General features: G+C 43.0%; 1 protein-coding gene across 1 annotated transcript in view; it reads right to left on the bottom strand.

Moving 5' to 3' along the window:
- WFDC11 (WAP four-disulfide core domain 11) overlaps positions 1-24062 on the bottom strand; it is a 76014-nt gene extending 51952 nt beyond the window's left edge. Inside the window, exon 1 of the mRNA XM_045053544.1 lies at positions 23523-24062. The gene's annotated coding sequence lies outside the window, so the exon portion shown is untranslated. The remainder of the gene's footprint in view (positions 1-23522) is intronic.
- Between the last annotated feature and the right edge of the window lie 1403 nt (positions 24063-25465).

The raw sequence follows: 25465 nt of genomic DNA, 5'->3' as shown, positions 1-25465 counted from the left end.
GGCACCTGGGTGGCTCAGTCAGTTGAGCCTCTGATTTCGGCTCAGGTCATGATCTCACAGTTCTTGAGTTTGAGCCCCATATCAGACTCTCTGCTGTCATCTCAGAACCCATTTGGGATCCTCTGTTCCCCCCTCTCTCTCTGCCCCTCCCCTACTCTCTCTCTCTCTCTCTCTCTCTCTCTCTCTCTCTCTCAAAAACAAATAAAAATTTTTAAAAAAATACTCACTCTGATTTCTATAGAGAGTAAACTAAATCAGACCACAGGTAGAGTGAGGGAGACCAGTTGAGAGCTCTGGTAGACACCCAAGTGCAGAATGACCATAGCATGGGCTGGAGAGGGGTGGTAGAAAAGAGAGAAGTGAACACAGTAGGGACATCTTTTGAGATAAAATTAAAAGGATTTGTAAATAGACAGGACGATGGCGATATGCATTAGAAGGAGGTATGGATGCCTTCCAGGTGAGCTTGGTTAAGTAGGTGGATGTGTCATTCACTAATACATGTAAGAATGAGAAGGAAAGACCTGGCTTGTCCAAAACATGTGAGTGGGTATGTTCAATAGATAGTTCAACATGTGGGCATGGCGCTCAGATGAGAGGTTATATTACCTTCCAATCCAAGTGGCTTTAGAATAACCAACATATCTATTTTTGGATACATGTATATATGTAAAATAAAATATCCATATACATGGATACATGTATGTATGTATATATTTAGAGTTTTTGTCTTTTTGATCTCTCAGTTTCTCATAAAGTTATATTAAAAATCTTACATTATGGGGCACCTGGGTGGCTCAGTAGGCCTGCTTCGGATTCTGTGTCTCCCTCTCTCTCTCTCTCTCTCTCTCTCTCTCTGCCCCTCCCCTGCTCATGCTCTGTCTCTCTCTGTCTCTCAAAAATAAATGTTAAAAAAAAAACCTTTAAAACATCTTACATTATGATTCGGATTGCCAATTGGTCCAATTCTGTCAATATTCTGTTTGTTTCTCTGTAATCAAATCTAAACTCTTACTGCTTTCAACGGGATAGGCTCAAATGTCAACAGGCAAGATACCAGGGGCAGGAGAGCAGGAAAATGACTTTATTCAGAAAACCAGAAAACCAAGGAGATGGTGGACAACTGTCCTAAAGACTCATCTCCCTCAGCATGAAATTTGAGCTTCTTTTATGTTAGCAGAAGGGGGAAGTGGGAAGGGCTTGGAGTCAAAAGGTGACAGACATCTATAACACAAGAGGAAGATCATGTAAATTATTTGTCCTTGGTCAGTTGACCTCTGCATACAGGAATCTGATCTTGTCGTTCTAGCAAATAAACATAGTATAGTCATTTCTGTATGTCCTTCTTTATCTCCTTGGGTGAGGTAGGTTTTGGAAAAAGAGCAGTTTTTACCACTCAGCTGTAACAAGCTTATGTGCAGAGCTAAGCAAAGGTTTCCTAGCTATACAGTTTCACAGCAGCAAGAGAAATAAAAGCAATATGGAGTCAGACATGCTAAGTTACTCCCTGTTACATACCTTAGACCTCTGTGGTTGGGAACATATACATTCGCAAGCTAGAGTGTATTATGCTAAGCAAAATAAGTCAGAGAAAGACGAGTACCATATGATTCCACTCATATGTGGAATTTAAGAAGCAAAATTAACAAAAGAGGGGGGAAAAAGAGACAAACCAAAAAACAGAAGGTTAACCTCTTAACCATAGAGAACAGAGGGTTACAGAGGGGAGGCAGGTGGAAGGATGAGTAAAATAGATGATGGGGATTAAGAGCACACTTATTGTCCAACTCTTGGTTTCAGCTCAGGTCATGATCTCACAGTTTGTGAGATTGAGCCCCACGCTGTCAGCACAGAACCTATTAAGGTTCTCTCTCTCCCTCTCCCTGTGCCTTTCCTCCACTTGCGCTCTTTCTCACACTCTCTCAAAACAAGTAAACTTAAAAAAAAAAATAGTACACTTACCATTATGAGGACTCAGTTACTATATTGTACCCCTGAAACTAATATAACATTGTATGTTAACTACACTAGAATTAAAATAATAATAATTTTTTTAACTTAGTAAAAAGTGTTGGCAAGAATATAAAGAAATTGGAGCCTTCATGCGCTGCTGGTATGAGTGGGAAATGGAGAAGCTGTTTTGCAGAGCAGCTTGGCAGTTCTTCAAAACGTTAAGCACACAGTTGCATGGGGCGCCTGGCTGGCTCAGTCAGTTGAGCGTCTGACTCTTGATGTTGGCTCAGGTCATGATCCCAGAGTCATGGGGTCAAGCACTGCATCGGGCTCCACATGTGGAGCCTGCTTAAGATCCTCTCTCTCTCTCTCTCTCCTTCTCTCTCTCTCTCTCCCTCTGCCCCTCTCCCCAGCTAGTGCGCTTTCTCTTTAAAATTTAAAAAAAGAGGGGGGTGGGGGACCAAGATGGCAGAACAGCATGGAAGCTTTTTTTGCATCTCTTGTCCAAGAGATACAGACAGATCAACACTAAACCCATCTTGCACACCTAGAAAACTGATTTGAGGATTAATTAACATAACAATATGCACAACCTGAACCACACCACAGAACTCAGCAGGTACATGGCTCAGAGAGGTGAACTGGGGGAGAGAGAAGCTTCTGGGGGCAGGGAGCTGTTTTTGCTTATGGAGAGAGGACGGAGATCGGGGGAGAATATGGGAAAGCATCCCCCCAAAAGCAGGTGGAGAGAAAGTGGAAAAGTGGAAACAGCTGCAGGGACTGGACCAAAAAGGGAGAAAGGAGAGGGTTTAAATTGCATTAAGACTATAAACGGGGAATGCAGAGTCTGAAACTCTGCAGCTTGATACCTGGCGGTGCTCTGGTGAGAAGGGTGAATCCCCAGGAGCAGAGCGAAGTCCGGGGGTCTTTGGGCCACAGGGGAGAGGCAGTTTCCCTCTCTGGAGGACATCTGGTAGAGGCTGTGTGCCCCAGTGGACCCAGGAGAACAACCACATTCTCTGGTGCTGGAACAAGGTCATTGGGGGTGAAGCCTGGTGCCAAATGCGTGTTGTGATTTTCCATAATCCCTGAAGTGCTGCTGCTACACGATCGTGTGAACTCTTTCTGGGGCGGGCTGGCACCTGGCCACGGTCTCTGGGCTTCGGCAGCAGCACGATCCCACAAACAATCCTGGGTGCGGCCAGCACCCAGCCACTGCTCAGTGAGACTCTACTGCAGAGGGGCAGAATGGGTCAAAGCCGCAGTCCCTCAGAAGTGAGGGGTTGGGAAATACAGCCACATCTGAGATAAAACTAAAGAGGGAGGTGTTGCCTGGGGCTTGGTCACTGACAGTGTAAAAGCATGGAGTGGACAAAAGCTGGAGATGAAGAACAGGTGCACGATGACTGATCGGGGAGAACTGAGTCCCGATACTAGAGACTGAGTAGCTGGGTGACGCCATTTTCACTGCTACCATGCATGCGCATACACACCTACAAGCGCCACACCAACCCACCCCAGTAGCTAAGCAGTGCCATCTAGTGGAAAGCAGAGCCATTACACTAAGCCCCGTCCAACTGAGCCAACCTTCCTCTTCAGGAACACAAATCTCTCCAGCTGCTTAGTTTACGGACTATATAGTGCTTCCAAGTTTGACTTCTAGGTGAAAATGAAGTAATTTCAATCGTCTCTCAGTCTGTTCACTGGTCCAACTATTCAATTATTTTCTCTTTTGCATTTCCTTTCTTTTTCTTAAATGCAGAAAGAGAAAAAATTTATTTTTATTTTCAATTTCTATTAAAAATATTTTTAATTTTTTTCTATTATTTTTTTACTTTTGTGTAAATTTTTTCAACTTCTGTTTTACTTACATAATTTCATTTTATTCTATTTCAGTGTATTCGTTTTTTCAAATTTTCAAATGATTTCCTTTCTTTTTTTCTTTCTCCATTTCTCTATCAAGACCCTTCCAACAACCAGACAAAAACACACTTAGGATCTGGGGCACCTGGGTGGCTCAGTGGATTGAGTGTCCGACTTCAGCTCAGGTCATGATCTCGCAGTCCATGAGTTTGAGCCCCGCATCAGGCCCTGTGCTGACAGTTCGGAGCCTTGAGCCTGATTCTGATTCTGTGTCTCCCTCTCTCTCTGCCCTTCCCCTGTTCATGCTCTGCTTCTATCACTCTCAAAAATGAATAAATGTTAAAAAAATTTTTTTAAAAACACACCTAGGATCTGACATCATTTATTTGATTTGTGTGTGTGTTGTTTTTAATTTTTTATTTCAATCTTCCTTTTTTAATTTAATTATTTTAATTTTTTACCTCATTAATTCTTTGTTTCCCTTCAAAATGATGAAATGAAGGAATTCACCCCAAAAGAAAGAACAGGAAGAAACAACAGCCAGAGACTTAACCAACACAAATACAAGCAAGATGTCTGAACCAGAATTTAGAATCACGATAATAAGAATACTAGCTGCAGTCGAAAATAGATTAGAATCCCTCTCTGGGAAGATAAAAGAAGTAAAAGCTAGTCAGGATGAAATAAAAAATGTTGTAACTGAGGCAATCTCTAATGGATGCCACAGCGGCAAGGATGGATGAGGCAGAGCAGAGAATCAGTGACAAACTTGTGGAGAATAATGAAGCAGAAAAAAAAGAAGAAGACTAAAGCAGAAAAAAAGAGGGATATTAGGGCAAAAGAGCACAATTTAAGAATTAGAGAAATCAGTGACTCATTAAAAAAGGAACAACATCAGAATCACAGGGGTCCCAGAAGAGGAAGAGAAAGAAATAGGGGTAGAAGGGTTATGTGAGCAAATCATAGCAGAAAACTTTCCTAACCTGGGGAAAGACACAGACATCAAAATCCAGGAAGCAGAGGACTCCCATTAGATTCAACAAAAACTGACTATCAATAAGGCATATCATAGTCAAATTTACAAAACACTCAGGCAAGGAAAGAATCATGAAAACGGCAAAGGAAAAAACTCCTTAGCTTACAAGGAAAGACAGATCAGGTTTGCAGCAGACCTATCCACAGAAACTTGGCAGGCCAGAAAGGAGTGGCAGGATATATTCAATGTGCTGCATAAGAAAAATATGCAGCCAAGAATTCTTTATCCAGCAAGGCTGTCATTCAAAATAGAAGGAGAGATTAAAAGTTTCCCAGACAAACAAAAATTAAGGGACTTCATGACCACTAAACCAGTCCTTCAAGAAATTTTAAGGGGGACTCTCTGAGGGGAGAAAAGACTAAAACAAACAAACAGACAAACAAACAAATAAAGACCAAAAACAACAAAGACTAGAAAGGACCAGAGAACCCCACCAGAAACTCCAACTCTACAAGCAACATAATGGTAATAAATACATATCTTTCAGTACTCACTCTAAATGTCAATGGACTAAATGCTGCAATCAAAAGACATAGGGTAACAGAATGGATAAGAAAAAAATATCCATCTATATGCTGTTTACAAGAGACCCATTTTAGACCTAAACCACCTTCAGATTGAAAATGAGGGGATGGAGAACCATCTATCATGCTAATGGTCAACAAAAGAAAGCCAGAGTAGCCATACTTCTATCAGACAATCTAGGCTTTAAAATAAAGACTGTAACAAGAGATGAAGAAGGGCATTATATCATAATTAAGGGGTCTATCCACCAAGAAGACCTAACAATTGTAAACATTGATGCTTCAAATGTGAGAGCACCCATACGTATAAATCAATTAACCACAAACATAAAGAAACTCATTGACAATAATACCATAATAGTAGGGGACTTCAACACCCCACTTACAACAATGGACAGATCCTCTAATCAGAAAACCAACAAGGAAACAATGGCTTTGAATGACACACTGGATCAGATGGACTTAATAGATACATTCAGAACATGTCATCCTAAAGCAGCAAAATTCACATTCTTCTCCAGTGCACATGGAACATTCTCCAGAATAGACCACATACTGGGACACAAATCAGCCCTCAACAAGTACAAAAAGATCAAGATCATACCGTGTATATTTTCAGACCACAACACTATGAAACTCAAAACCAACCACAAGAAAAAAAAAAATTGGAAAGGGAACAAATACTTGGAGACTAAAGAACATCCCACTAAAGAATGAATGGGCTAACCAAGAATTTAAAGGGGAAATTAAAAAGTACATGGAAGCCAATGAAAATGATAATACCACAACCCAAAACCTCTGGGATGCAGGAAAGGTGGTCATAAGAGGAAAGTGTATAGCAATCCAGGACTTCCTAAAGAAGTAGGAAAGGTCTAGGGACGCCTGGGTGGCGCAGTCGGTTAAGCGTCCGACTTCAGCCAGGTCACGATCTCGCGGTCCGTGAGTTCGAGCCCCGCATCAGGCTCTGGGCTGATGGCTCGGAGCCTGGAGCCTGTTTCTGATTCTGTGTCTGCCTCTCTCTCTGCCCCTCCCCCGTTCATGCTCTGTCTCTCTCTGTCCCAAAAATAAATAAAAACGTTGAAAAAAGAATTAAAAAAAAAAAAAAAGTAGGAAAGGTCTCAGATACACAACCTAAGCTTCCACCTTAAAGATCTGGGAAAAGAACAACAAATAAACCCAAAACCAGCAGAAGGCAGGAAATAATAAAGATTAGAGCAGAAATTAATGCTATCAAAACCCAAAAAAACAGTAGAACAGATCAATGAAACCAGCAGCTGGTTCTTTGAGAGAATTAACAAAATTGATAAACCCCTAAGCAGTTTAATCAAAAAAAAAAAAAAAAAAGGAAAGGATCCAAATAAATAAAATCAAGAATGGAAGAGGAGAGATCACAACCAACACAGCAGAAATAAAAACAATAATAAGAGAATATTATTTGCAATTGTACGCCAATAAAATGGGTAATCTGGAAGAAATGGACAAATTCCTAGAAACATATACACTATGAAAACTGAAACAGGAAGAAATAGGAAATTTGAACAGACCCATAACCAGTAAAGAAATCAAATTACTAATCAAAAATCTCCCAAAAAACAAAAGTCCAGGGACAGATGGCTTTTCAGGGGAATTCTACCAAACATTTAAGGAAGAATTAACACCTATTCTCTTGAAGCTGTTCCAAAAAAAATAGGAATGGAGGGAAATTTTCCAAACTCTTTCTATGAAGCCAGCATTACCTTGATTCCAAAACCAGACAAAGACCCCGCTAAAAAGGAGAACTATAGACCAATTTCCCTGATGAACATGCAAGCAAAAATCCTCAGTAAGATATTAGCCAACCATATCCAACAGTACATTAAAAAAATTATTCACCATGACCAAGTGGGATTTACACCTGGGATGCAGGGCTGGTTCAATATCCACAAAACAATCGATGTGATTCATCACATCAATAAAAGAAAGGACAAGAACCATATGATCCTCTCAGTAGATGCAGAGAAACCATTTGACAAAACACAGTATCCTTTTTTGATAAAAACCCTGAAGAAAGTAGGGATAGAAAGATCATACCTCGATATCATAAAAGCCATATATGAGAGACCCAATGCTAATATCATCCTCAATGGGGAAAAACTGAGAGCTTTCCCCCTAAGGTCAGGAACAAGACAGGGATGTCCAATCTCACCACTATTATTCAACATACTATTGGAAGTCTTAGCCTCTGCAATCAGACAACACAAAGAAATAAAAGGCATCCAAATCATCCAGGAGGAGGTCAAACTCACACTCTTCGCAGATGACAGGATACTCTATATGGAAAACCCAAAAGATTCCACCAAAAAACTGCTAGAACTGATCCATGAATTCAGCAAAGTGGCAGGATACAACATCAATGCACAGAAATCGGTTGCATTCCTATACACCAACAATGAAGCAACAGAGAAATCAAGGAATCAATCCCATTTACAGCTGCACCAAAAACAATAAAATACCTAGGAATAAATCTAACCAATGAGGTGAAAAATCTATACACTGAAAACTATAGAAAGCTTATGAAAGAAATTGAAGACACAAAAATATGGGAAAATATTCCATGCTCCTGGATAGGAAGAACAAATATTGTTAAACTGTCAATACTAACCAAAGTAATCTACATATTCAATGCAATACCTTTCAAAATAACACCAGCATTCTTCACAGAGCTGGAACAAACAATCCTAAAATCTGTATGGAACCAGAAAAGACTCCAAATAGCCAAAGCAATCTTGAAAAAGAAAACCAAAGCAGGAAGCATCACAATCCTGGACTTCAAGCTGTATTACAAAGCTGTAATCATCAAGACAGTATGGTACTGGCACAAAAACAGACAGATCAATGGAACAGAATAGAGAACCCAGAAATGGACCCACAAACATATGGCCAACTAATCTTTGACAAAGCAGGAAAGAATATCAATAGAATAAAGACAGTCTCTTCAGCAAGTGGTGCTGGGAAAACTGGGCGGCAACATGCAGAAAAATGAACCTGGACCACTTTTCTTACAGCATACACAAAAATAAACTCAAAATGGATGAAAGACCTAACTGTAAGACAGGAATCCATCAAAATCCTCGAGGAGAAAGCAGGGAAAAACCTCTTTGATCTTGGCTGCAGCAACTTCTTACTCAACACGTCTCCAGAGGCAAGGGAAACAAAAGCAAAAATGAACTACTGAGACCTCATCAAAATAAAAAACTTCTGCACAGCAAAGGAAACAAGCAGCAAAACTAGAAGGCAACTGACAGAATGGGAAAAAATATTTGCAAACGACATATCAGATAAAGGGTTAGGGTCCAAAATCTTTAAAGAACTTCTCAAACTCAACACCCCAAAAACAAATAATCCAGTGAAGAAATGGGCAAAAGACATGAATAGACACTTCTCCAAAGAAGACATCCAAATGGCCAGCAAACACATGAAAAAATGCTCAACATCACTCATCATCAGGGAAATACAAATCAAAACCACAATGAGATACCACCTCACACCTGTCAGGATGGCTAACATTAACAACCCAGGCGACAACAGATGTTGGCGAGGATGCAGAGAAAGAGGATCTCTTTTGCATTGTTGGTGGGAATGCAAGCTGGTGCAGCCACTCTGGAAAATAGTACGGAGGTTCCCCCAAAAATTAAAAATGTAACTACCCTACAACCCAGCAATAGCACTACTAGGTATTTATCCAAGGGATACAGGTGTGCTGTTTCGAAGGGGTGCATGCACCCCAATGTTTATAGCAGCGCTATCAACAATAGCCAAAGTATGGAAAGATCCAAAATGTCCATCAATTGATGAATGGATAAAGATGTGGTATATGTATGCGATGGAGTATTACTCGGCAATCAAAAAGAATGAAATCTTGCCATTTGCAACTACATGGATGGGACTAGAGGGTATTATGCTAAGTGAAATTAGTCAGAGAAAGACAAGTATCATATGACTTCACTCATATGAAGACGTTAAGACACAGAACAGATGAACACAAGGGAAGGGAAGTAAAAATAATATAAAAACAGTGAGGGGGACAAACATAACGGACTCTTAAATATGGATAACAAACAGAGGGTTACTGGAGGGGCTGTGGGAGGGGGGATGGGCTAAATGGGCAAGGGGCATTAAGGAATCTACTTCTGAAATCATTGTTGCGCTATATGCTAATTAACTTGGATGTAAATTTTAAAAATAAAAAATAATTAAATAATTTTAAAAATAAGAATAAAAAAATAAAGTACAAATTTTTAATATTATTTGATAATTGTATTTTCTTTTTTCTACTACTCACTAATTTCAACTATCTTCATCAGTATCTGCATCAATATCTTCATCAATATCCCGTCTACTTTCTTTACATTTATTTTGCTGTTTTTGTTCCATTTTCTTAGGTTCAAGCCTACATTAACTTACTTTCAAATTTTTACATTTATATGTTAAATGTTCATTATAGAAATGCTGATGCTCTGAGCCTTAGATATGAAGAGAGTGGGGGCACTGAGGCTCACCAGTCTAGCTGTGACAAACCATGACCTTGGATGCTACATGGTTGGGTACCCAAGCATTTAGTGTTCTGCTCACTAGGCTGATTTTGTATGCACCAGAACCCTGCCCAGGCTTGGGCCCTGGGGAGATGAAATCAAAAAGATGGGTTCAACTCCTCCCAAGAGAAGGAGCTCCATCCCAAATATAAAATGTCAGTCCAGTCCTAGACTCTCCTATCTCCTGCCTGCAACACCATGAAGACTGAATGGATCCTCTTTTCTCTATGTCTCCTCATCTTGTCTATGCCCCTCCAGACACTTTCAGGTGTCCTGTTTCCTCTACCTCTCAGAAAACAATTGTGTGAAAGTGGACATCTTGGAGGTAAGGCAAAATAGGAAGGGCAGCCCAGGAGAACACTGTGAAGGTGAAGGTGATCTAGGCAGCCTGGGTGATAGGCAGTAATGAAGTCCTGCTTTTATCTTACACCACACAGCCCTAGAGCATCTAATTCCAGAAGTTTCATTCATTTCTGTCTATGGATTGGAGAAGGAGGAAGACAGAAAACAGAATCAAGTTTTTTCCAAGGGATTTCAGTGGAAGAGGAGGGGGATTGTGAAAATTGGATTAATGTAAGCAGTGTCCAGAAAACCTCTTTATTGTTGTGTGTGGGTGTGGGTGTGTGTGTATTAGATGAACTTTAATTCTACTTAACGCATATATACAGGACCACTCTGCATTCCTCAGATATGGAGAAGCAAAGGCCATCATTCACACACTTGGAGCACTCACATCTACTTATCATGATGGACACATGTGGAATACTCATGTATCCATGAGTAAATGTGGCAAAGTCCCAGTTGTGGGTGAGGGCTGGAGCTGGCCTTCAGGAAGACTGACATTAACTCATTCTTTGTCTCCAACATGGCCGTCATTGTTCCTGCTCTGACCACCCACCTCCATGGTCTCAGTGAGGCCAGGTGAGTCTGCATGGTAGGTAAAAGGGGAGGGGCGTAGCTAGATGGGAGAGGACACAGACACTGGTGGAAGGAAGGAAGATCTTTTGCAAATTAAGCATTTTGAGCCTATCCTTCAGGAGTAGATGTAGACAGACAAAGGCCTTTTTAGCTTGTGTTTGCAGAGACTCTGTAAAAGTAAAGTAAGGGCTCTGACCTATGGCCTTGGGGAAGCAGATGACATGTTTACTTCCAGTGCCATGGGAAAGCCCGTGGAGAGTCAGGAAATGGGATATATTTAATATGAAATTCTGTGATAGAGCGCAGAAGCCTCAGGTCTTTCTTGCTTTCCACTCTACCTTACCGTCCTTCTCCAATTATCTGAGTCACTGACCCAGGCCGTAGTCTAGAATCATTGCCCCATATCACATATACAGTGATATTTTTGCTGAAGGAACTCTCCCAATGAAAAAGTAACAGGTAGATTCACATGGGCTGATGACCATCAGTCATCTGAGTCCATGAGGAAAAGAATGTCCGCTTGGCAGTAGAAAAGAAAACCTGGGGTGCCTGGATTACTCAGTCGGTTAAGCGATGGACTTCGGCTCAGGTCATGATCTCATGGGTCACAAGTTTGAGCCCCGTGTAGGGCTCTGTGCTGACAGCTTGGAGCTGGAGGCTGCTTCGGATTCCATGTCTCCGTCTCTGTCTGCCCCTCCCCCCACTTGCTCTTGTGCTCTCTCTCTCTCTCTCTTTCTCTAAGATAAATAAACATTACAATTTTTTTTAAAAAAGAAAAGAAAAGAAAACCTGACTCTGGGATTCTCATGCCCAGAAATCTGCAACTATCCTCCGGTATTTGGCACCTGTAAGTCAGTTTACACGAGATTCTACTACAACACCTTGACATTTTTGTGTGAGCCCTTCGTCTTCTCTGGCTGTGGAGGCAACAGAAACAGCTTTAAACATAAATTTATCTGCGAAAAATTTTGTATTCCTGAAAAGTAAGTCTCTCAGCTCCTCACCCAACCCCCAATGACACCAAATACTAGAAACCCTGGTTTTTCAGTAAAAAGCAAGAAAGAGGCCAGGGGAAATTGAGCAATGGGACAAGATTGTACCTGAGTTGGGGACGATCAGTCACAGGCACAAATTTCAAGGTCTCAGGTCATTTAGTCCAACAAAACTCTTTTGAAATTGTGAAAATCAGAGCCCAGAGAGGCTAACAACGAGAGGCTCATTCAGAAGAAGGACATGGGTCCAGACGCCCAAGCTCTCCACCCAACAACTCACCACTACCATGATCAGCTCAGGTCTTTAAGATCCTATTCAACCCCTATTTTTGCACAGTTAAAAAGCAAAGTAGTGAGAATGGGCAGAGTAGTTCAGTATCTATAGTGAATGGCGACACAATAGCCTTAGACTCAAGAGCAGAGACCCATGGATTCTACCAAAGGTGCTAACAATTGCTACATTTATTTATTAACAGAGACAGAGGCAGTGGAAGAAAGGAAACCCAACACAACATAAGGAAGAAATGAAGAAAAAGGAATATTCCTTATGCAAAAGTCTGCCAAAATAATTCTGAATATAAATGGGACTATTACTGGAAGATTTTGAATTCAGAATTCTTGCTAATTTCCTTGCTCAGATTTGCCTTTCATGCTGATTATATGTATAAAAATTTAACTGAAAACTTCCTGCATGTCAGCCCCGGTCTAAATTCATTCATCTCTCCCATCCTAGATTCTTCCAATGTAAACCACTGATGGCCTCTCTGAAGATACCAACCTACCCATGTAATGAATTCATCTGCATAAAGGCCATCATTGTTGGCACCTCCTTGGCATGACCCGCCAAAACTGAGTTTGCTCCTGTATTTTGTCACTGACCCCAGTGGATTTCCATATAAGTGGCACCAAAATAATCCTCATTAAGTTGTTTCATCTGCCCCAAATCAATGAGCATTCAACCCTCAACAATGCTCATATTCTAGGGAAATATCTCCAGTGCCCCAGGGACCAGGAATATAGAAATTATGACTTTACACCTGGAAGCTGCAAATCTTGAATGAAGCTGAACTTCTATAATCAGAGTATGGAGAGTCATTCCTCTTTGCCCTGACTTCCCTATTCACATTCTCATCAAGGACCCAGCTTCACAAAGGAGTCCAGTGATATGAGCATTCTAAGGACCATAAACACTGGGGGGCACTGTAGCCCAGGGTAAGTCCATATATGGGCATGCTAAGTCAATCCCAACAATGGCAACCCCTGCCTCTGGACTTTGGGCACAGCCTTGGAGACATCTCAGGAATTGGCAGGAAGCATAGGTTAAAGACGTCAGTCACCCTGGCCCCTCACCCAGGAACTGTTCCTGTGTAAAAAGGGACAAATGAAAAAGGTAGTTTCTGGGTATTGAACGAAAGTCTAGTAACCCAGACCATTCTGAATCCATAGAAAACTTCTTCCTAGGCCTGGCATCACAGGTATGACCTATCTGGTGCACATTCATGGATTCTGAAGACTTCCCACCCTCTGACTATTGTGAAACACAGTGTCACATAAACAAGTATAAACGAGTGTAATTTCCTTGAAAACTCTTTCAGAACTGTAGTCTAGTATTCCAAAGAATTACTATAAGTAAAGTACTCTCTGAAGACAATTAGTATCCAAAGTCCATTTTAGCCTCAGGTTTTCAGATTTCTCCTGGGCGCTCAAGTGATTGTCCAAGTTTCCTTCTCACTCAATCCTAAATTTGCCTGTAGGATGGTTTGTGTGTGTGTTGTCTGTTGGTGCTGAAGGATGATATTCACAAGTGCCAACAAAGATCAGTAAAAAGGCACAAAGCCACACAACATTTGCAGGCCTTCCTACAGAACTACATACCCAAGGAGTAATATAGGACATCAATTAATGAGAAACCCAAATGAATTTCACATTAAATTCAAGTGAGATATTTTGAGGGGGTGATCACTGATAAAAGGGGGGCCACAGATGACAACATAAAGCAAGGTCTTGGGGTACACCAAGGACAGAACGAAAAGATTACAGTCCTGAGGGTGGTCTCTTCCCAAGGTCACATTTGATCACTAGAGAAACTCGAAGGTTTGGTTTCTGATTCCAAGAGGCCCCAGAAAGAAGGAATTTGTGCAGCAGACCTTGGAATGTGGCACAAGTTTGCCTGTCATTCGAGAGATACTCAGTGCCTTCCACCCTCACATCTGGGTGCAGAGCAGAACCTGGGAGAAGATGGAAAGAAGGGAGATCTAATGATCATCAGGAAGACACTGATCTCTTCCCCCATCTAACCATCCCATCCCATCCCCTGTAGGGGAATAAATAGGGTAGGAGAAAAGCTCCAACCCTTCCTCAGGCTAGCCTTCACTGGGTCTGGTAGATCATTCTCCCCACATGAAATTCCATATCCAGCAGCCTGACACCAGTTCCATCCTGCCAAGCTCTCTTTATCAGATCCGTCCTTGATCTGGCCACTTCAAAACCTCATTAGTTCTATCTGCTGTTGCCAGAATCATTATCCTCAAGCACCATTTCTGTTTCTCAGGCCCTTGATTCAAGACACACACTGCCTGTGGTTAAGATTTTAACCAAATAGCCAGGTCTCCCATGTCTGCCCCATATTATTACTGTTTCCTATACTTTTGTCTCAACTTCACGAGTCCTTTTATGAGTAGCATGGACTTTGAGAGAGGAGAGTGACCTAATCCAATTCTGACCTATTGTGCTTACTGGAACGAAAGGTCTGAAATGTGAGGTGACTTGACAAATGCCCCTGTTATCTCATAGTTTCATTTATGTTTTATACCTCGACTCTCAGTTGGGAACTTTCTTCCATGCACAATGCATTCTCTCCTTCATTCATTCAGCACGTTCATTGAGCACCTACTGTAAGCCAGATACCATATGAGGCATGGGATAAAGTAGTGAGCAGAGAGGGCCATACCCTGTTCTCATGGAATTGACAATCTAAAGAGGAGACAGATATTTATCCAATAACCACCCAGGTACCTGATGATAAATGTTAATACACGATCTACAAGAAAGGCATAGGGTGTTATTAGCAGGTGCAGTAGAGGAACTTAAACTATCAATAGATTCAGCAAATACTTTCCAGAATAAATGATATTTAAGCTGACACCTGAAGCATAACAAGGCATAAGGGGGACAGGCATTCCCACCAGAGAGAATGATAACGTGAATACCTTGAGGCAGGATAAAGCATAACATATTCTAAGAATTGAATGTGCTCCCATAGAGCTGGGGGCACAGTGAGGATATGGAGGTTAGCAGGCCCAGGTCATCTGTATGACTTTATATGTCAGGAAAAGAAGTTTAGATTTATTTCAACTGTGATGAATAAAAATGGAGGTTTTCAGGGGCGCCTGGGTGGCTCAATCAGTTGAGCATCTGACTCTTGATTTCCACGCAGGTCATGATCTCACAGTCTGTGAGTTTGAGCCCCACATCGGGCTCAGCACTGACAGTGCACAGCCTTCTTGGGATTCTCTCTCTCCCTCTCTCTCTGCCCTTCCCACTCTGCCCCCAAATTAAATACATAATTTTTCTTTAATGGAGGGTTTCAAAAAGAAGAACAATGTTTCTAAGAGACCAGTCGGGGGATTCTGGTTCTGAGCACGGCAGAATAGCTTATATCAAACTATTCTACAGATGACGATTATATTATCTTGACAAAATGGGAAAAACAACGGTTTTAAGTCACTGGAGAGTGACCAAAATTAAGCAGAAGCTGGATAGGATTTAATCCTTGAAAGAAAAGAGCCACGGTGGAAGAGATCCACACATGGCTTTTCTCAGAGGAAGACCCCCAATCCAGCCTGAGCGAGGCAGATAAAGTTCAAGCAGAAAGCCATAGTCTTATGTCCTGAGAAGTCAGAAGACAGTACTCAGGATGGACTCCCAAAGCAACTATGTATCAAGGGAGGAAATCCAAAGAGGAGACAACCACAAGAGGGAATCTCCAACATCCTTATACAACCTCCTCTCAAATCCCTGATTGTCTCCCCAGTCTCTTATATGCAGGTGATATTCCAAGAATCCAGCCAGGACAGAGGTGCCAAATTATCAGATAGGTTTCATAGCTCTGATTTTTTTATTCAAATCCTAGTTTGTTAACATATAATGTAGTATTGGTTTCAGGAGTAGAATTTAGTGATTCATCACTTACATCTAACACCCAGTGCTCATCCCAACAAGCACCCTCCTTAATGCCCTTCACCCATTTAGCCCATCTCCCCACCTAGTTCCCTTCCAGAAACCCTCAGTTTATTCTCTGTATTTAAGAGTCTCTTACGGTTTGCCTCCCTCTCTGTTTTTATCTTATTTTTCCTTCCCTTCCCCTATGTTCATCTGTTTTGTTTCTTAAACCCCACATATGAGTGAAATCATATATTTGTCTTTCTCTGATTTATTTTGCTTCGCATAATACACTCTAAGTTCCATCCACATTGTTGCAAATGGCAAGATTTCGTTCTTGATTGCTGAGTAATATTCTGATATATACAGATATATATGTATATATATAATTTTTTTATAATTTTTTTAAAAATAAGCAAATATTACTTTTGTGACTTTTAAGAAATTGTTGGATTTTTTTCAAAATATGAAATAACCTAAAGATGATAATCTAAAAAACAAAACAAACAAACAACAAACAAAAAACCCAACAGCATCAGCGCCATTTGAGAGCTTGTTAGAAATGTGGAATCTCAGGCCCACCAGAGAATTGCCAAATTAGAATTGCGTTTTAAAACTATCAGTCTGCTGGGGCGCCTGGGTGGCTCAGTCAGTTAACCGTCCAACTTCAGCTCAGGTCATGATCTCACGGTTCAGGGTTCAAGACCCGCATTGGGCTCAGGCTCTGTGCTCACAGCTCAGAGGCTGGAGCCTGCTTTGGATTCTGTGTCTCCCTCTCTCTACCCCTTCCCAGCTCATGCTCTGTCTCTCTGTCTCACTCTCAAAAATAAATAAACATTACAACTATTAGTCTGCTTTCTGTCTCTGTGGGTTTGTCTGTTCTGGATGTTCATGTGAGTGGAATTATACAATGTGTTCTTTTGTGCCTGACTTCTTTCACTTGGCATGGTGCTTTCAGGGGTTGTCCAGGTTGTGGCACATGTCAGTACTCCATTCTTTTGTTGCTGAATAATGTCCCGTTGTGTGGGTATACCATACTTTGTCCGTTCATCGGTTGATGAATATTTAGGTCGTTTCCACTTTTTGGTTGTTATAAGTGGTGCTACTGTGAGCATCCATTTTTTTTTTCTAATTTTTTTAAATTTTATTTTTATTATTTATTTTTGAGAGAGAAACAAAGTGCAAGTGGGGGAGGGGCAGAGAGAGGGAGATACAGAATCTGAAGCAGGATCCAGGCTCCAGGCTCTGAGCTGTCAGCACAGAGCCGGATGTGGGGCTCAAACTCATGAACCATGAGATCATGACCCCAGCCAAAGTCAGATACTTAACTGACTGAGCCACCCAGGCACCCCAGCAGACTAATAGTTTTAAAACGCAATTCTAATTTGGCAATTCTCTGGTGGACCTGAGAATCAGTTTTATGTATCAGTTTTAATATGGACACGTGTTTTCATTTCTTTAGGGTAAATATCTAGAAGTACAATTTCTGGGTCATGTGATAATGCTATGTTTACATTTTTTTAATGTTTATTTTTTGAGAGAGACAGAGCATGAGTGGGGGAGGGTCAGAGAGAGGGAAACACAGAATCCAAAGCAGGCTCCAGGCTCTGAGCTGTCAGCACAGAGCCCGATGCAGGGCTCGAACCCACGGAGTACGAGATCATGATCTGAGCCAAAGTTGGACGCCTAACCATCTGAGCCACCCATGTACCCCATACATTTTTGATAAACTACCCAATTGCTTTCCAAAGCGGCTGCACCATTTTGTGTTCCTTCCAGTAATGTTTGGGGGTTCCAATGTCTCTATATCCTTACCAACGCTTGTTATTCCTCATTAAAGAAAAAAAATTACAGCTATCCTATCCTAGTGAGGATGAACCTGTTTAATGTTTCATTGTGATTTTGACTTACATTTTCTTAATGACTGATATTGGGCATCTTCTCATGTGCTTATTGGCCATTGGTGTATCTTCTTGCGAGAATGTCAACTCAAGGCCTTTCCCCGGTTTGTAAAAAGAAAAGAAAAGAAAAGAAAAGAAAAGAAAAGAAAAGAAAAGAAAAGAAAAGAAAAGAAAAGAAAAGAAAAGAAAAGAATCTGCCTTTTAACAAGACCCGTTGGGGATTTGTATGCTCATTTTGCAAGTACAAGCCTATGGAAAATCAGGAAGCATCAGGAAAAGAAATCTACCTGAGTAGCTTCTTACAACGAAAGTTTCTCCTGCACCAGCTGCCTTCTACCCATAAAATGTGAAACTCTTCACAGAGTCTATATGGCCCTGAGGATTTACAGTGAGCCGCCTCCATCCCTTTCCTGTTCCTAGTAGTGGCTTCTCTTTCAGGGAATTCTCTCCCCCCATTCTGTGATGTCTTGTGAGGGCCAATTCCAGGAGCCTGCTGACCAACTGAAGCCAGGGAACCAGACCATTTCTCCACACATGGGGTGTGTAGGGGGCAGCACATTAGTTAAGATCAAAATTCCCAGCTAGGCCATTTTGCTCCCAGAGGACATTTGGCAACATCCAGAGACACTTTGGGTTGTCACAAATGAGGGTGAAGTCTGCTGGCCTCCAGTGGGAAGAAGCCAGGGATGCTGCTAAACATCACATAATACACAGGAGAGTCCCTCCACCACAACACACAATTACCCAGTCTAAAATGATAGTAGATCCAAGGTTGAGAAACCTTCAATTAGGAATCATATTCTTCCTCTTTCAGAAAAGCTAAAGAGAAAGTGAACATCGCTGTCACAGCAGTGCCACCACAATCCAATCTAGATGACCTTCCTGCTTAGACAATGTACTTCTTCCTCGTTGACCCTCTCCAGTGCCATCAGTTCCCAACCATGGAGCCCCAGCTTTCCATGAATCATGTGAGCACCAGTATCGTCCCAACACATTCCTGGGTTTGCTTGATGTGAGACGAAAGGGAGATGATTCATTTCAGAAGTACTAAATAAAGGGTATACTGTCTAATTAATAATAGGTTTAGAATCTACTGGAAATATGTATGGACTCCCCCACACAATGGAGTCGCAAACCCTTAGACACTTCACTTCCTGGTTCTTCTCCCCCTCTCCATTTCACGGGCTTATTTTCACGGGCTTTGCAATGAGCATGCACCAAAGAAATGAAGGGAGGAGGGACTAAAAGTCTCTGCATCACCCCAAGGAATGTACACTTTTTCCAATCAGACTACTTTTTGCCTTACATGGGCATAGGCAACATCCCAGTAAGGCTGTAACCTCTGTAGTACTCAGCCAATGAGGAACCAGGGGAGGGACTTGCATGCTGGGAGATAAATTGTCTGCTGTAACTGCCCCAAGTATGCCTGTCCATCAGACACCCGCTCTTGCAAGAACGTTGATTAAAGCCTCGCTTCACTGTGCTCCGAGTCTCGGTATCCCTCCTTTGATAGGGTCATTGGTCTTATTTCTAACACTGAGTTAGCCAGTATCTTTCCGTTGCTGGTAACAAAGAACCCTGACCCACAACTACCTAGTCAGATGAGGGCTCCACTCCAGGGAAGGGTAGCCTCACCCAGCTGCTAGGCTAAGCATGCACATAAAGCATCAGCGAAGTAACGAAAAGTGTGGCTTTAAGGAACTTCACTAGAACTTGTAATCAGAAAACCAGAAAGAAACTATTTTAATTTCAGTCTAAATGTAAGCTCTTCATCAAGTACCTTAAACTGTTCATTCTTAGGAGCCCGGTGGTCTGGGCCACTGGTTGGGTATTGAGGCAAGCTTGCTTTAGCTTTGAGTTTCAGTGCTAAGAAGGCAGAAGAAAACAAGGGAGAGGAAAGAGACTAGATTGTTTCTATCTGGGCTCAGGGGAGAGAATGGTATAAAAAGAAGCCTATGTTCAAAAGACCAAAAAAAAAAATGTTAAAACTGGAAAAATATTAAAAATGGAAGATGTAACCTATAAAATGGAGCACCACAGAACAGGAGAGCCTAAAAATTAAAACCAGTATCCCTATATATCAAGAAACATCTGTAGCAATCTATCTGCAAGCCCAAGAAGTGTTGCAAAAAATAGAGGCTTTGCATCTAAATACACTTATTGGTCTAATTGCAGTGAGATTGAGAGTAAAAGCCTCTGAGGCCATTTGGCAAAGAACATGGGAAACACAGCAAGCGGCGGCTACAGAGTTCCAGGGTGTGGTTAAATATAAAAAAAAAAAATTCTTATATATTTAAAGAAACCGAACACTTTAACAATTAAAAATCATGTCTAGAGGCACCTGGGTGGCTCAGTCGGTTGGGCGTCTGACTTTGGCTCAGGTCATGATCTCGCGGTCTGTGAGTTCGAGCCCCGCATCGGGCTCTGTGCTGACAGCTTGGAGCCTGGAGCCTGCTTCGGATTCCGTGTCTCCCTCTCTCTCTGCCCCTCCCCCGCTCACGCTCTGTCTCTCAAAAATAAATCAACGTTAAAAAATTTTTTTTTCAAAAATCATGTCTATGACATACCGTTGAGTGACGAAAGCTATTACAGAACAGCAAGAACTTCCTTCCCACACTTGCTACCATATCAACATGAATACCTAAGACAAGGCTGGATGAATGTTCACCAGTTAGCAATCATTATCTATGGACGAGGGATCCTCTTCTTTGGACTTTTCTGTGTTGTTTGAATATCTCAACAGTGATTACACCTCCTTTCTCAAAAAAAAAAAAAAAAAAAAAAAAAACTGGAAAAGGAGGAGGAGGAGGCAGAAGGAAGGAAGGAAGAAAAAAAAAAAAAGATGCATAATCCCATAATGCTACTGAGTTAGGCTCCCATATCCTCAGAGCCCGGAAGGACTTTCACGAACTTCTAATTCAGAGATTACCAAACCACACCACACGTTAGAATCCCCTGATAAGCTTTTTTGAAACGTAGCTCCTGGTAGACAAACAAGCAGTTTCTTTTGGCCGGCCCCCACCTTTGACCTACTGAATCAAAATATCTGGGATGAAACTTGGGAATCTGCACATTGACAAGCCCACTCAAGTAACTGTGTTCTAAAACCAGCCTCTGGCAACCTCTCGCCTGCTTTCTGTCTGTATGGATCTGCCTCTTCTAGATTTTTCGTATAAATGGAATCACCCACCGTCGGTGGCCTTCTGTGTCTGGCTTCTTTCACTTAGCACAGTGTTTCCAATGTCCATCCATATTGTATCATGGATCAGTACTTCATCCCTTTTTGCGGCTGAATAATACTCCACTGGAGGGATAGGTGACATTTTTTTTTATCCATTTATCCTCTCATGGGTATCTGGTTTGCTTCCACCTTCCGGCTATTTCAAATCGCATGTCTATGAACACTGTTGAACAAGTTTTCCTTTGAACACCTGTCTTCTATTCATTTGGTTACACAGCTGAGAGTGGATTCACTGAGCCATATGGTAATCCCATGCTTAACTTTTTGAGCCACCACCACACTTTTCATTACATTAAGTGGCTACTAGAAAATTTGCAATTATATGCGTGGCTTGCATTATGTTCTATCGGAGAGCACTGCTCTGGATGTTTCTTTCTGCCCCAAAATTTCACTGATGCTAACCTCTCATGTATACATACCACACCATCTTCCAAACAGGCATAGATTACAGGAAGCTGAAAATCAGAGAAGCTGAATAACCATCGCTGACATTTGTTGAATGTGCCCTTTTTGTGTCGGTTCTGTGCCAAGTGCTTTCTTTATATATTCACTCGGCAATCCTGTGAAGTGGGTAATGTGATAACATGATTGTCCTCGTTCATTTTGCACAGAGCCCATGAGCAGCAGCGGAGTCCAGATTTGAACCCAGGCCTCATTGCAAAACCCAAGCTCGTGGCTTCCCAGTAGCCGAGGCAAAAATGAAACATCGGCTCTAGAAAGCACCTTTTCACAGGGGCCAGTAACAGAGGTGATGGCAGTAAAGTTACTTCCCTGCCCATTCTCAGAATGGCTCATGGCCAGAGGGAAACTTTCTCCTGACCTTGAGCTCCACAAAGAACTTGCTCTGTGACTCTGTCCAAGAAACACTGATACAACGTGATCATGCCCCCAAGATAAGTGGTACCCAAACTGCAGGATCATTCCACTTGGTATGAAAAGGGAGGGCTTAATGTTATGTCTTAATTGATGAAGTGCAACTCAGTACGGATCTGGATTATAGACCCTGCTATGTAACGTTTTTCTCAAAGCGACAGGAAACAGTTGGGAGGAACTCAGACAATACTGAACTTTTTCCCTTCACTAGGCTTCTAGAATTTCCGAGCATATTTCTCTTGCCTGGGAATGGCCTATGATTTAGACCTCTGCTGCCCTCTGGTGTCTCTGAGAATAAAGGCACCCAGCCAAGAATTCTTTCCACTCAAAACTGCCCAACCGTGGTTGTTCTCACAGGCCTGCAAAGCAGCGGAGCCCGGGGTCTGAGGAGAGGAGCATCTGAGCTCCCCCCGACTCCACACAGGCCTTGAGCCCTCTCTGAACACACACACCCCATCTTCAGGGTCTGGGCTCTGCCCCAGCCCTCACAAACTACATTTCATTTCCCTCCCCTGGGTGCACTGGTGTCCTGATTCAGGCTGGTGCTGGGACCCAGATTGTTGTTGGAAGACAACAATTCAAGAGTTGCTATCAGTATGTAAGACCAGGATGGCAGAGTGACCAGAATATGAATGAGAAAGCATGAAAGGGAGAGTATGAATAGGTCACAGATATCGAGGGCCAAGCTCTTCCCACCTGGGACCTGCTCAGCTGGACAGAACCTCAGGCCTGGAAGGGACTGTAAATCTCATGGAACCCGATGTCTCTCTCTGTCCCCTTCTCTTTCTCTTTCTCTCCCTGCCTCCCTCTCCCTCTCTCCCCCTGTCTCTCCCTCTCTCCCTCCCTGTCCTCTCTCTCTCTCTCTCACTCTCACTCTCTCCCTCCCTCCCTCCCCATTTCTCCCTGTCTCTCCCTCCCTGCATCTCTCTCCCTCTCTGACCTAGAGGGAGAAGCACCCTGCCCCAGCTCATGCAGCCAGTCTGGATTGGAACTCAGAGTTACCCCTACCTGTCTCTCTTTTCCTTACTTCCCAAACCATCACAGTTGATCCCAAACCACTCGCCTACCGCCATTTTATAGCGAGAGAAGGCAGAATACCAAAATTATTGCACCCCTACAGACCAAGGTTCAAACTAGCCCTGCCACTCACTCTGAGGCCTTGGGCAAGTTATTTAAACTTTCCCAGTTTTCTCAGGACTTCCCAGGCCTACTGTGAAGATTAAATACGAGTGTGCACGTCAAGCCCAGCACCTGGGATATAGTCAGTGCTCGGTAAGGATTAGCTGTTAATTCCGGGGGGGGGGGGGGGGGGGTTCTTCATTCTTTTCCGATGCTTGTGAATCTATATGAAGCTGGCCTTCTGGGCACCAATCCCCTTGACAAGAGGCCTTCACTTGGGTAGGAAAAGGAAGGTAGCCCTCAAGAGCACCCCCTCGCAGGGGGCACAGGTTCGGCCGCCTGCCCCTCTCACCCCACATATCCCACTTACCAATGACATTATGCCTCCCAGAGAGTAAGATCCAGAAGAACAGCAGGGAGAGGATGCAGGGCCCGTGGTGTCACTGAGGTGGCACATGGGTGTGCAGCCAGGGGTTTCCCCCACCTGATGGTCAAGGAAAGGGATGGAGAAGCCGGGAGCTGCAAGACCCACGGAGTGATCGGAGAACAGGTCTCAGACGACTCACACTTGAGGACTGGCAAGTATCAGAGCCCCAGAAATCCCCGCCCACTGCAAGGAAGTGTTGGAGGAGGTCACAGAGAGGACATGGTGGCCGCCAGTTGACCTGCAAGCTGACCCTGGGCAGTTGGAGTTTCCTCCCCCTCCCCCGTCCTTGGAGCATAGGCTCCGCCCACCATTCCCACAGCGGGAGCCATTTTCACGGATGTAGCCTTGAGGGAGCAAAGTGTTGCTGAGACCCTCTGGCCGGTACCTGTGACCGAGCCTGGTTAAGGCCCCTCCGTAAACTGTTAAGGTTCTGGTGGGCAGGCGCTGAGATCCTCTGTCTTCCAGAGCCCAAGACCAGCATCGTGTGTAAATTCCCTTGCTTGTTACACCTGCCAGTGTGTAAATTCCCTTGCTTGTTACACCTGCCAGTGTGTAAATTCCCTTGCTTGTTACACCTGCCACCTGCTGAGATCAGAGTGGCCTCTTTTCTCTTTCCTCTGTCTTACCCTGCCCTCTGTGTCTGGGGGCCGGTTTCAGATTTCACCCCTCCCAAGGTGAACCACCTGGAAGCTGAGGATGGGGAGGGGCGTGTGTGTGGCCTTTCCATCTGGTCAGAAGCTAATTTCAGGGTGCAAGTTTGCAGCATCCATAGGAGCAGGGTCCACTGAGACCTGCTCCCCCCAGGCCTGAGGTGGAAATGGCCTTAAACTCTGAGGAAGGAAAGGTTCTGATGGCTTTGGTTTAGGGTACAACAGTAGGAAAAGAGGCCTAGAAAGGCCTAGGGGGGCGGGGGAGGCGAAGAATCTGGCTTTTGACCCTCAACTCCAACACAACCCCGAGGTCAGATGCCCTTCAGACCTGTTGGGATGAGCACAGGGTGTTGTATGGAAACGAATTTGACAATAAATTATATTTAAATTTTAAAAAATGTTTAAAAAAAAATTCAGCCCTTCAGTTCATACTTTCTCTTTCTCTCTCTCCCTCTCCCCCCATCCCACCTCATTCTCTCCCCTCCCCTTCCCCCCCACCCCATGTCATTGCTCCCAAGTGGACAAGGTGGGTAGCCCCAGATGAGGAGGGAAGACCTGGAAGGGACCTCTCTCCTGGTGCTCAGCCTGTGCTGTGCTGGGGCTCACACCTTCCTTTCCAGTCCCACCCCCATCCCGGCAGAAAAATCAGCCTACTTTACAGTATTTTAAGGTTCTAGGACTGCTGTTTTTCATTGAAAGTTTCTCCACATTGATTTTTTTTAAGTGTGCCTGTGTTATTTTGATTTTTTTAATAAGCAATAACACGATAAGCAAAACAATGGAAGAGGAACCTGCCAAAATGTGCAGCAGCCTGTCACACTGACACCTGGGGGTCCTCCTAGTTCCCTGCGCTGTGAGCCTGGAGCCCGGGATGGCCATGGACAGGCTCACACCATCTACTCTTGTTCAGATCAGGCAACAACGGACACGTCTGCTCAGAGAGAAGAATGCTTGGATCATAGCAGAAACCGGAATTTCATAGGCCGGTGTGAAAACAGAGGGAAGGGAGGAACAAAAGAGACAGCAGTGATGGGAACTTTCTTCTTAAGTTGTAACTTGCCTTTTTCCACTAGACTTGGGAATTACAAAAACATCTTTGCAATATTCAAGGTGAGCACTAATACTCTTTTTTTCTTGTTATAAAAGCCCTGCCTACGTTAGCAATTTCTAAATTTTGAATGCATGTGTCCTTTGACCCAATATGACATGTGTGGTTCATTACCCACCTAACCCCAA

Source organism: Felis catus, chromosome A3 (genome assembly GCF_018350175.1).
Source record: "Felis catus isolate Fca126 chromosome A3, F.catus_Fca126_mat1.0, whole genome shotgun sequence".
NCBI lineage: Eukaryota > Metazoa > Chordata > Mammalia > Carnivora > Felidae > Felis > Felis catus.
The sequence above is the reverse complement of the archived record's forward strand: the minus strand, read 5'-3'. Positions and strand labels throughout refer to the sequence as shown.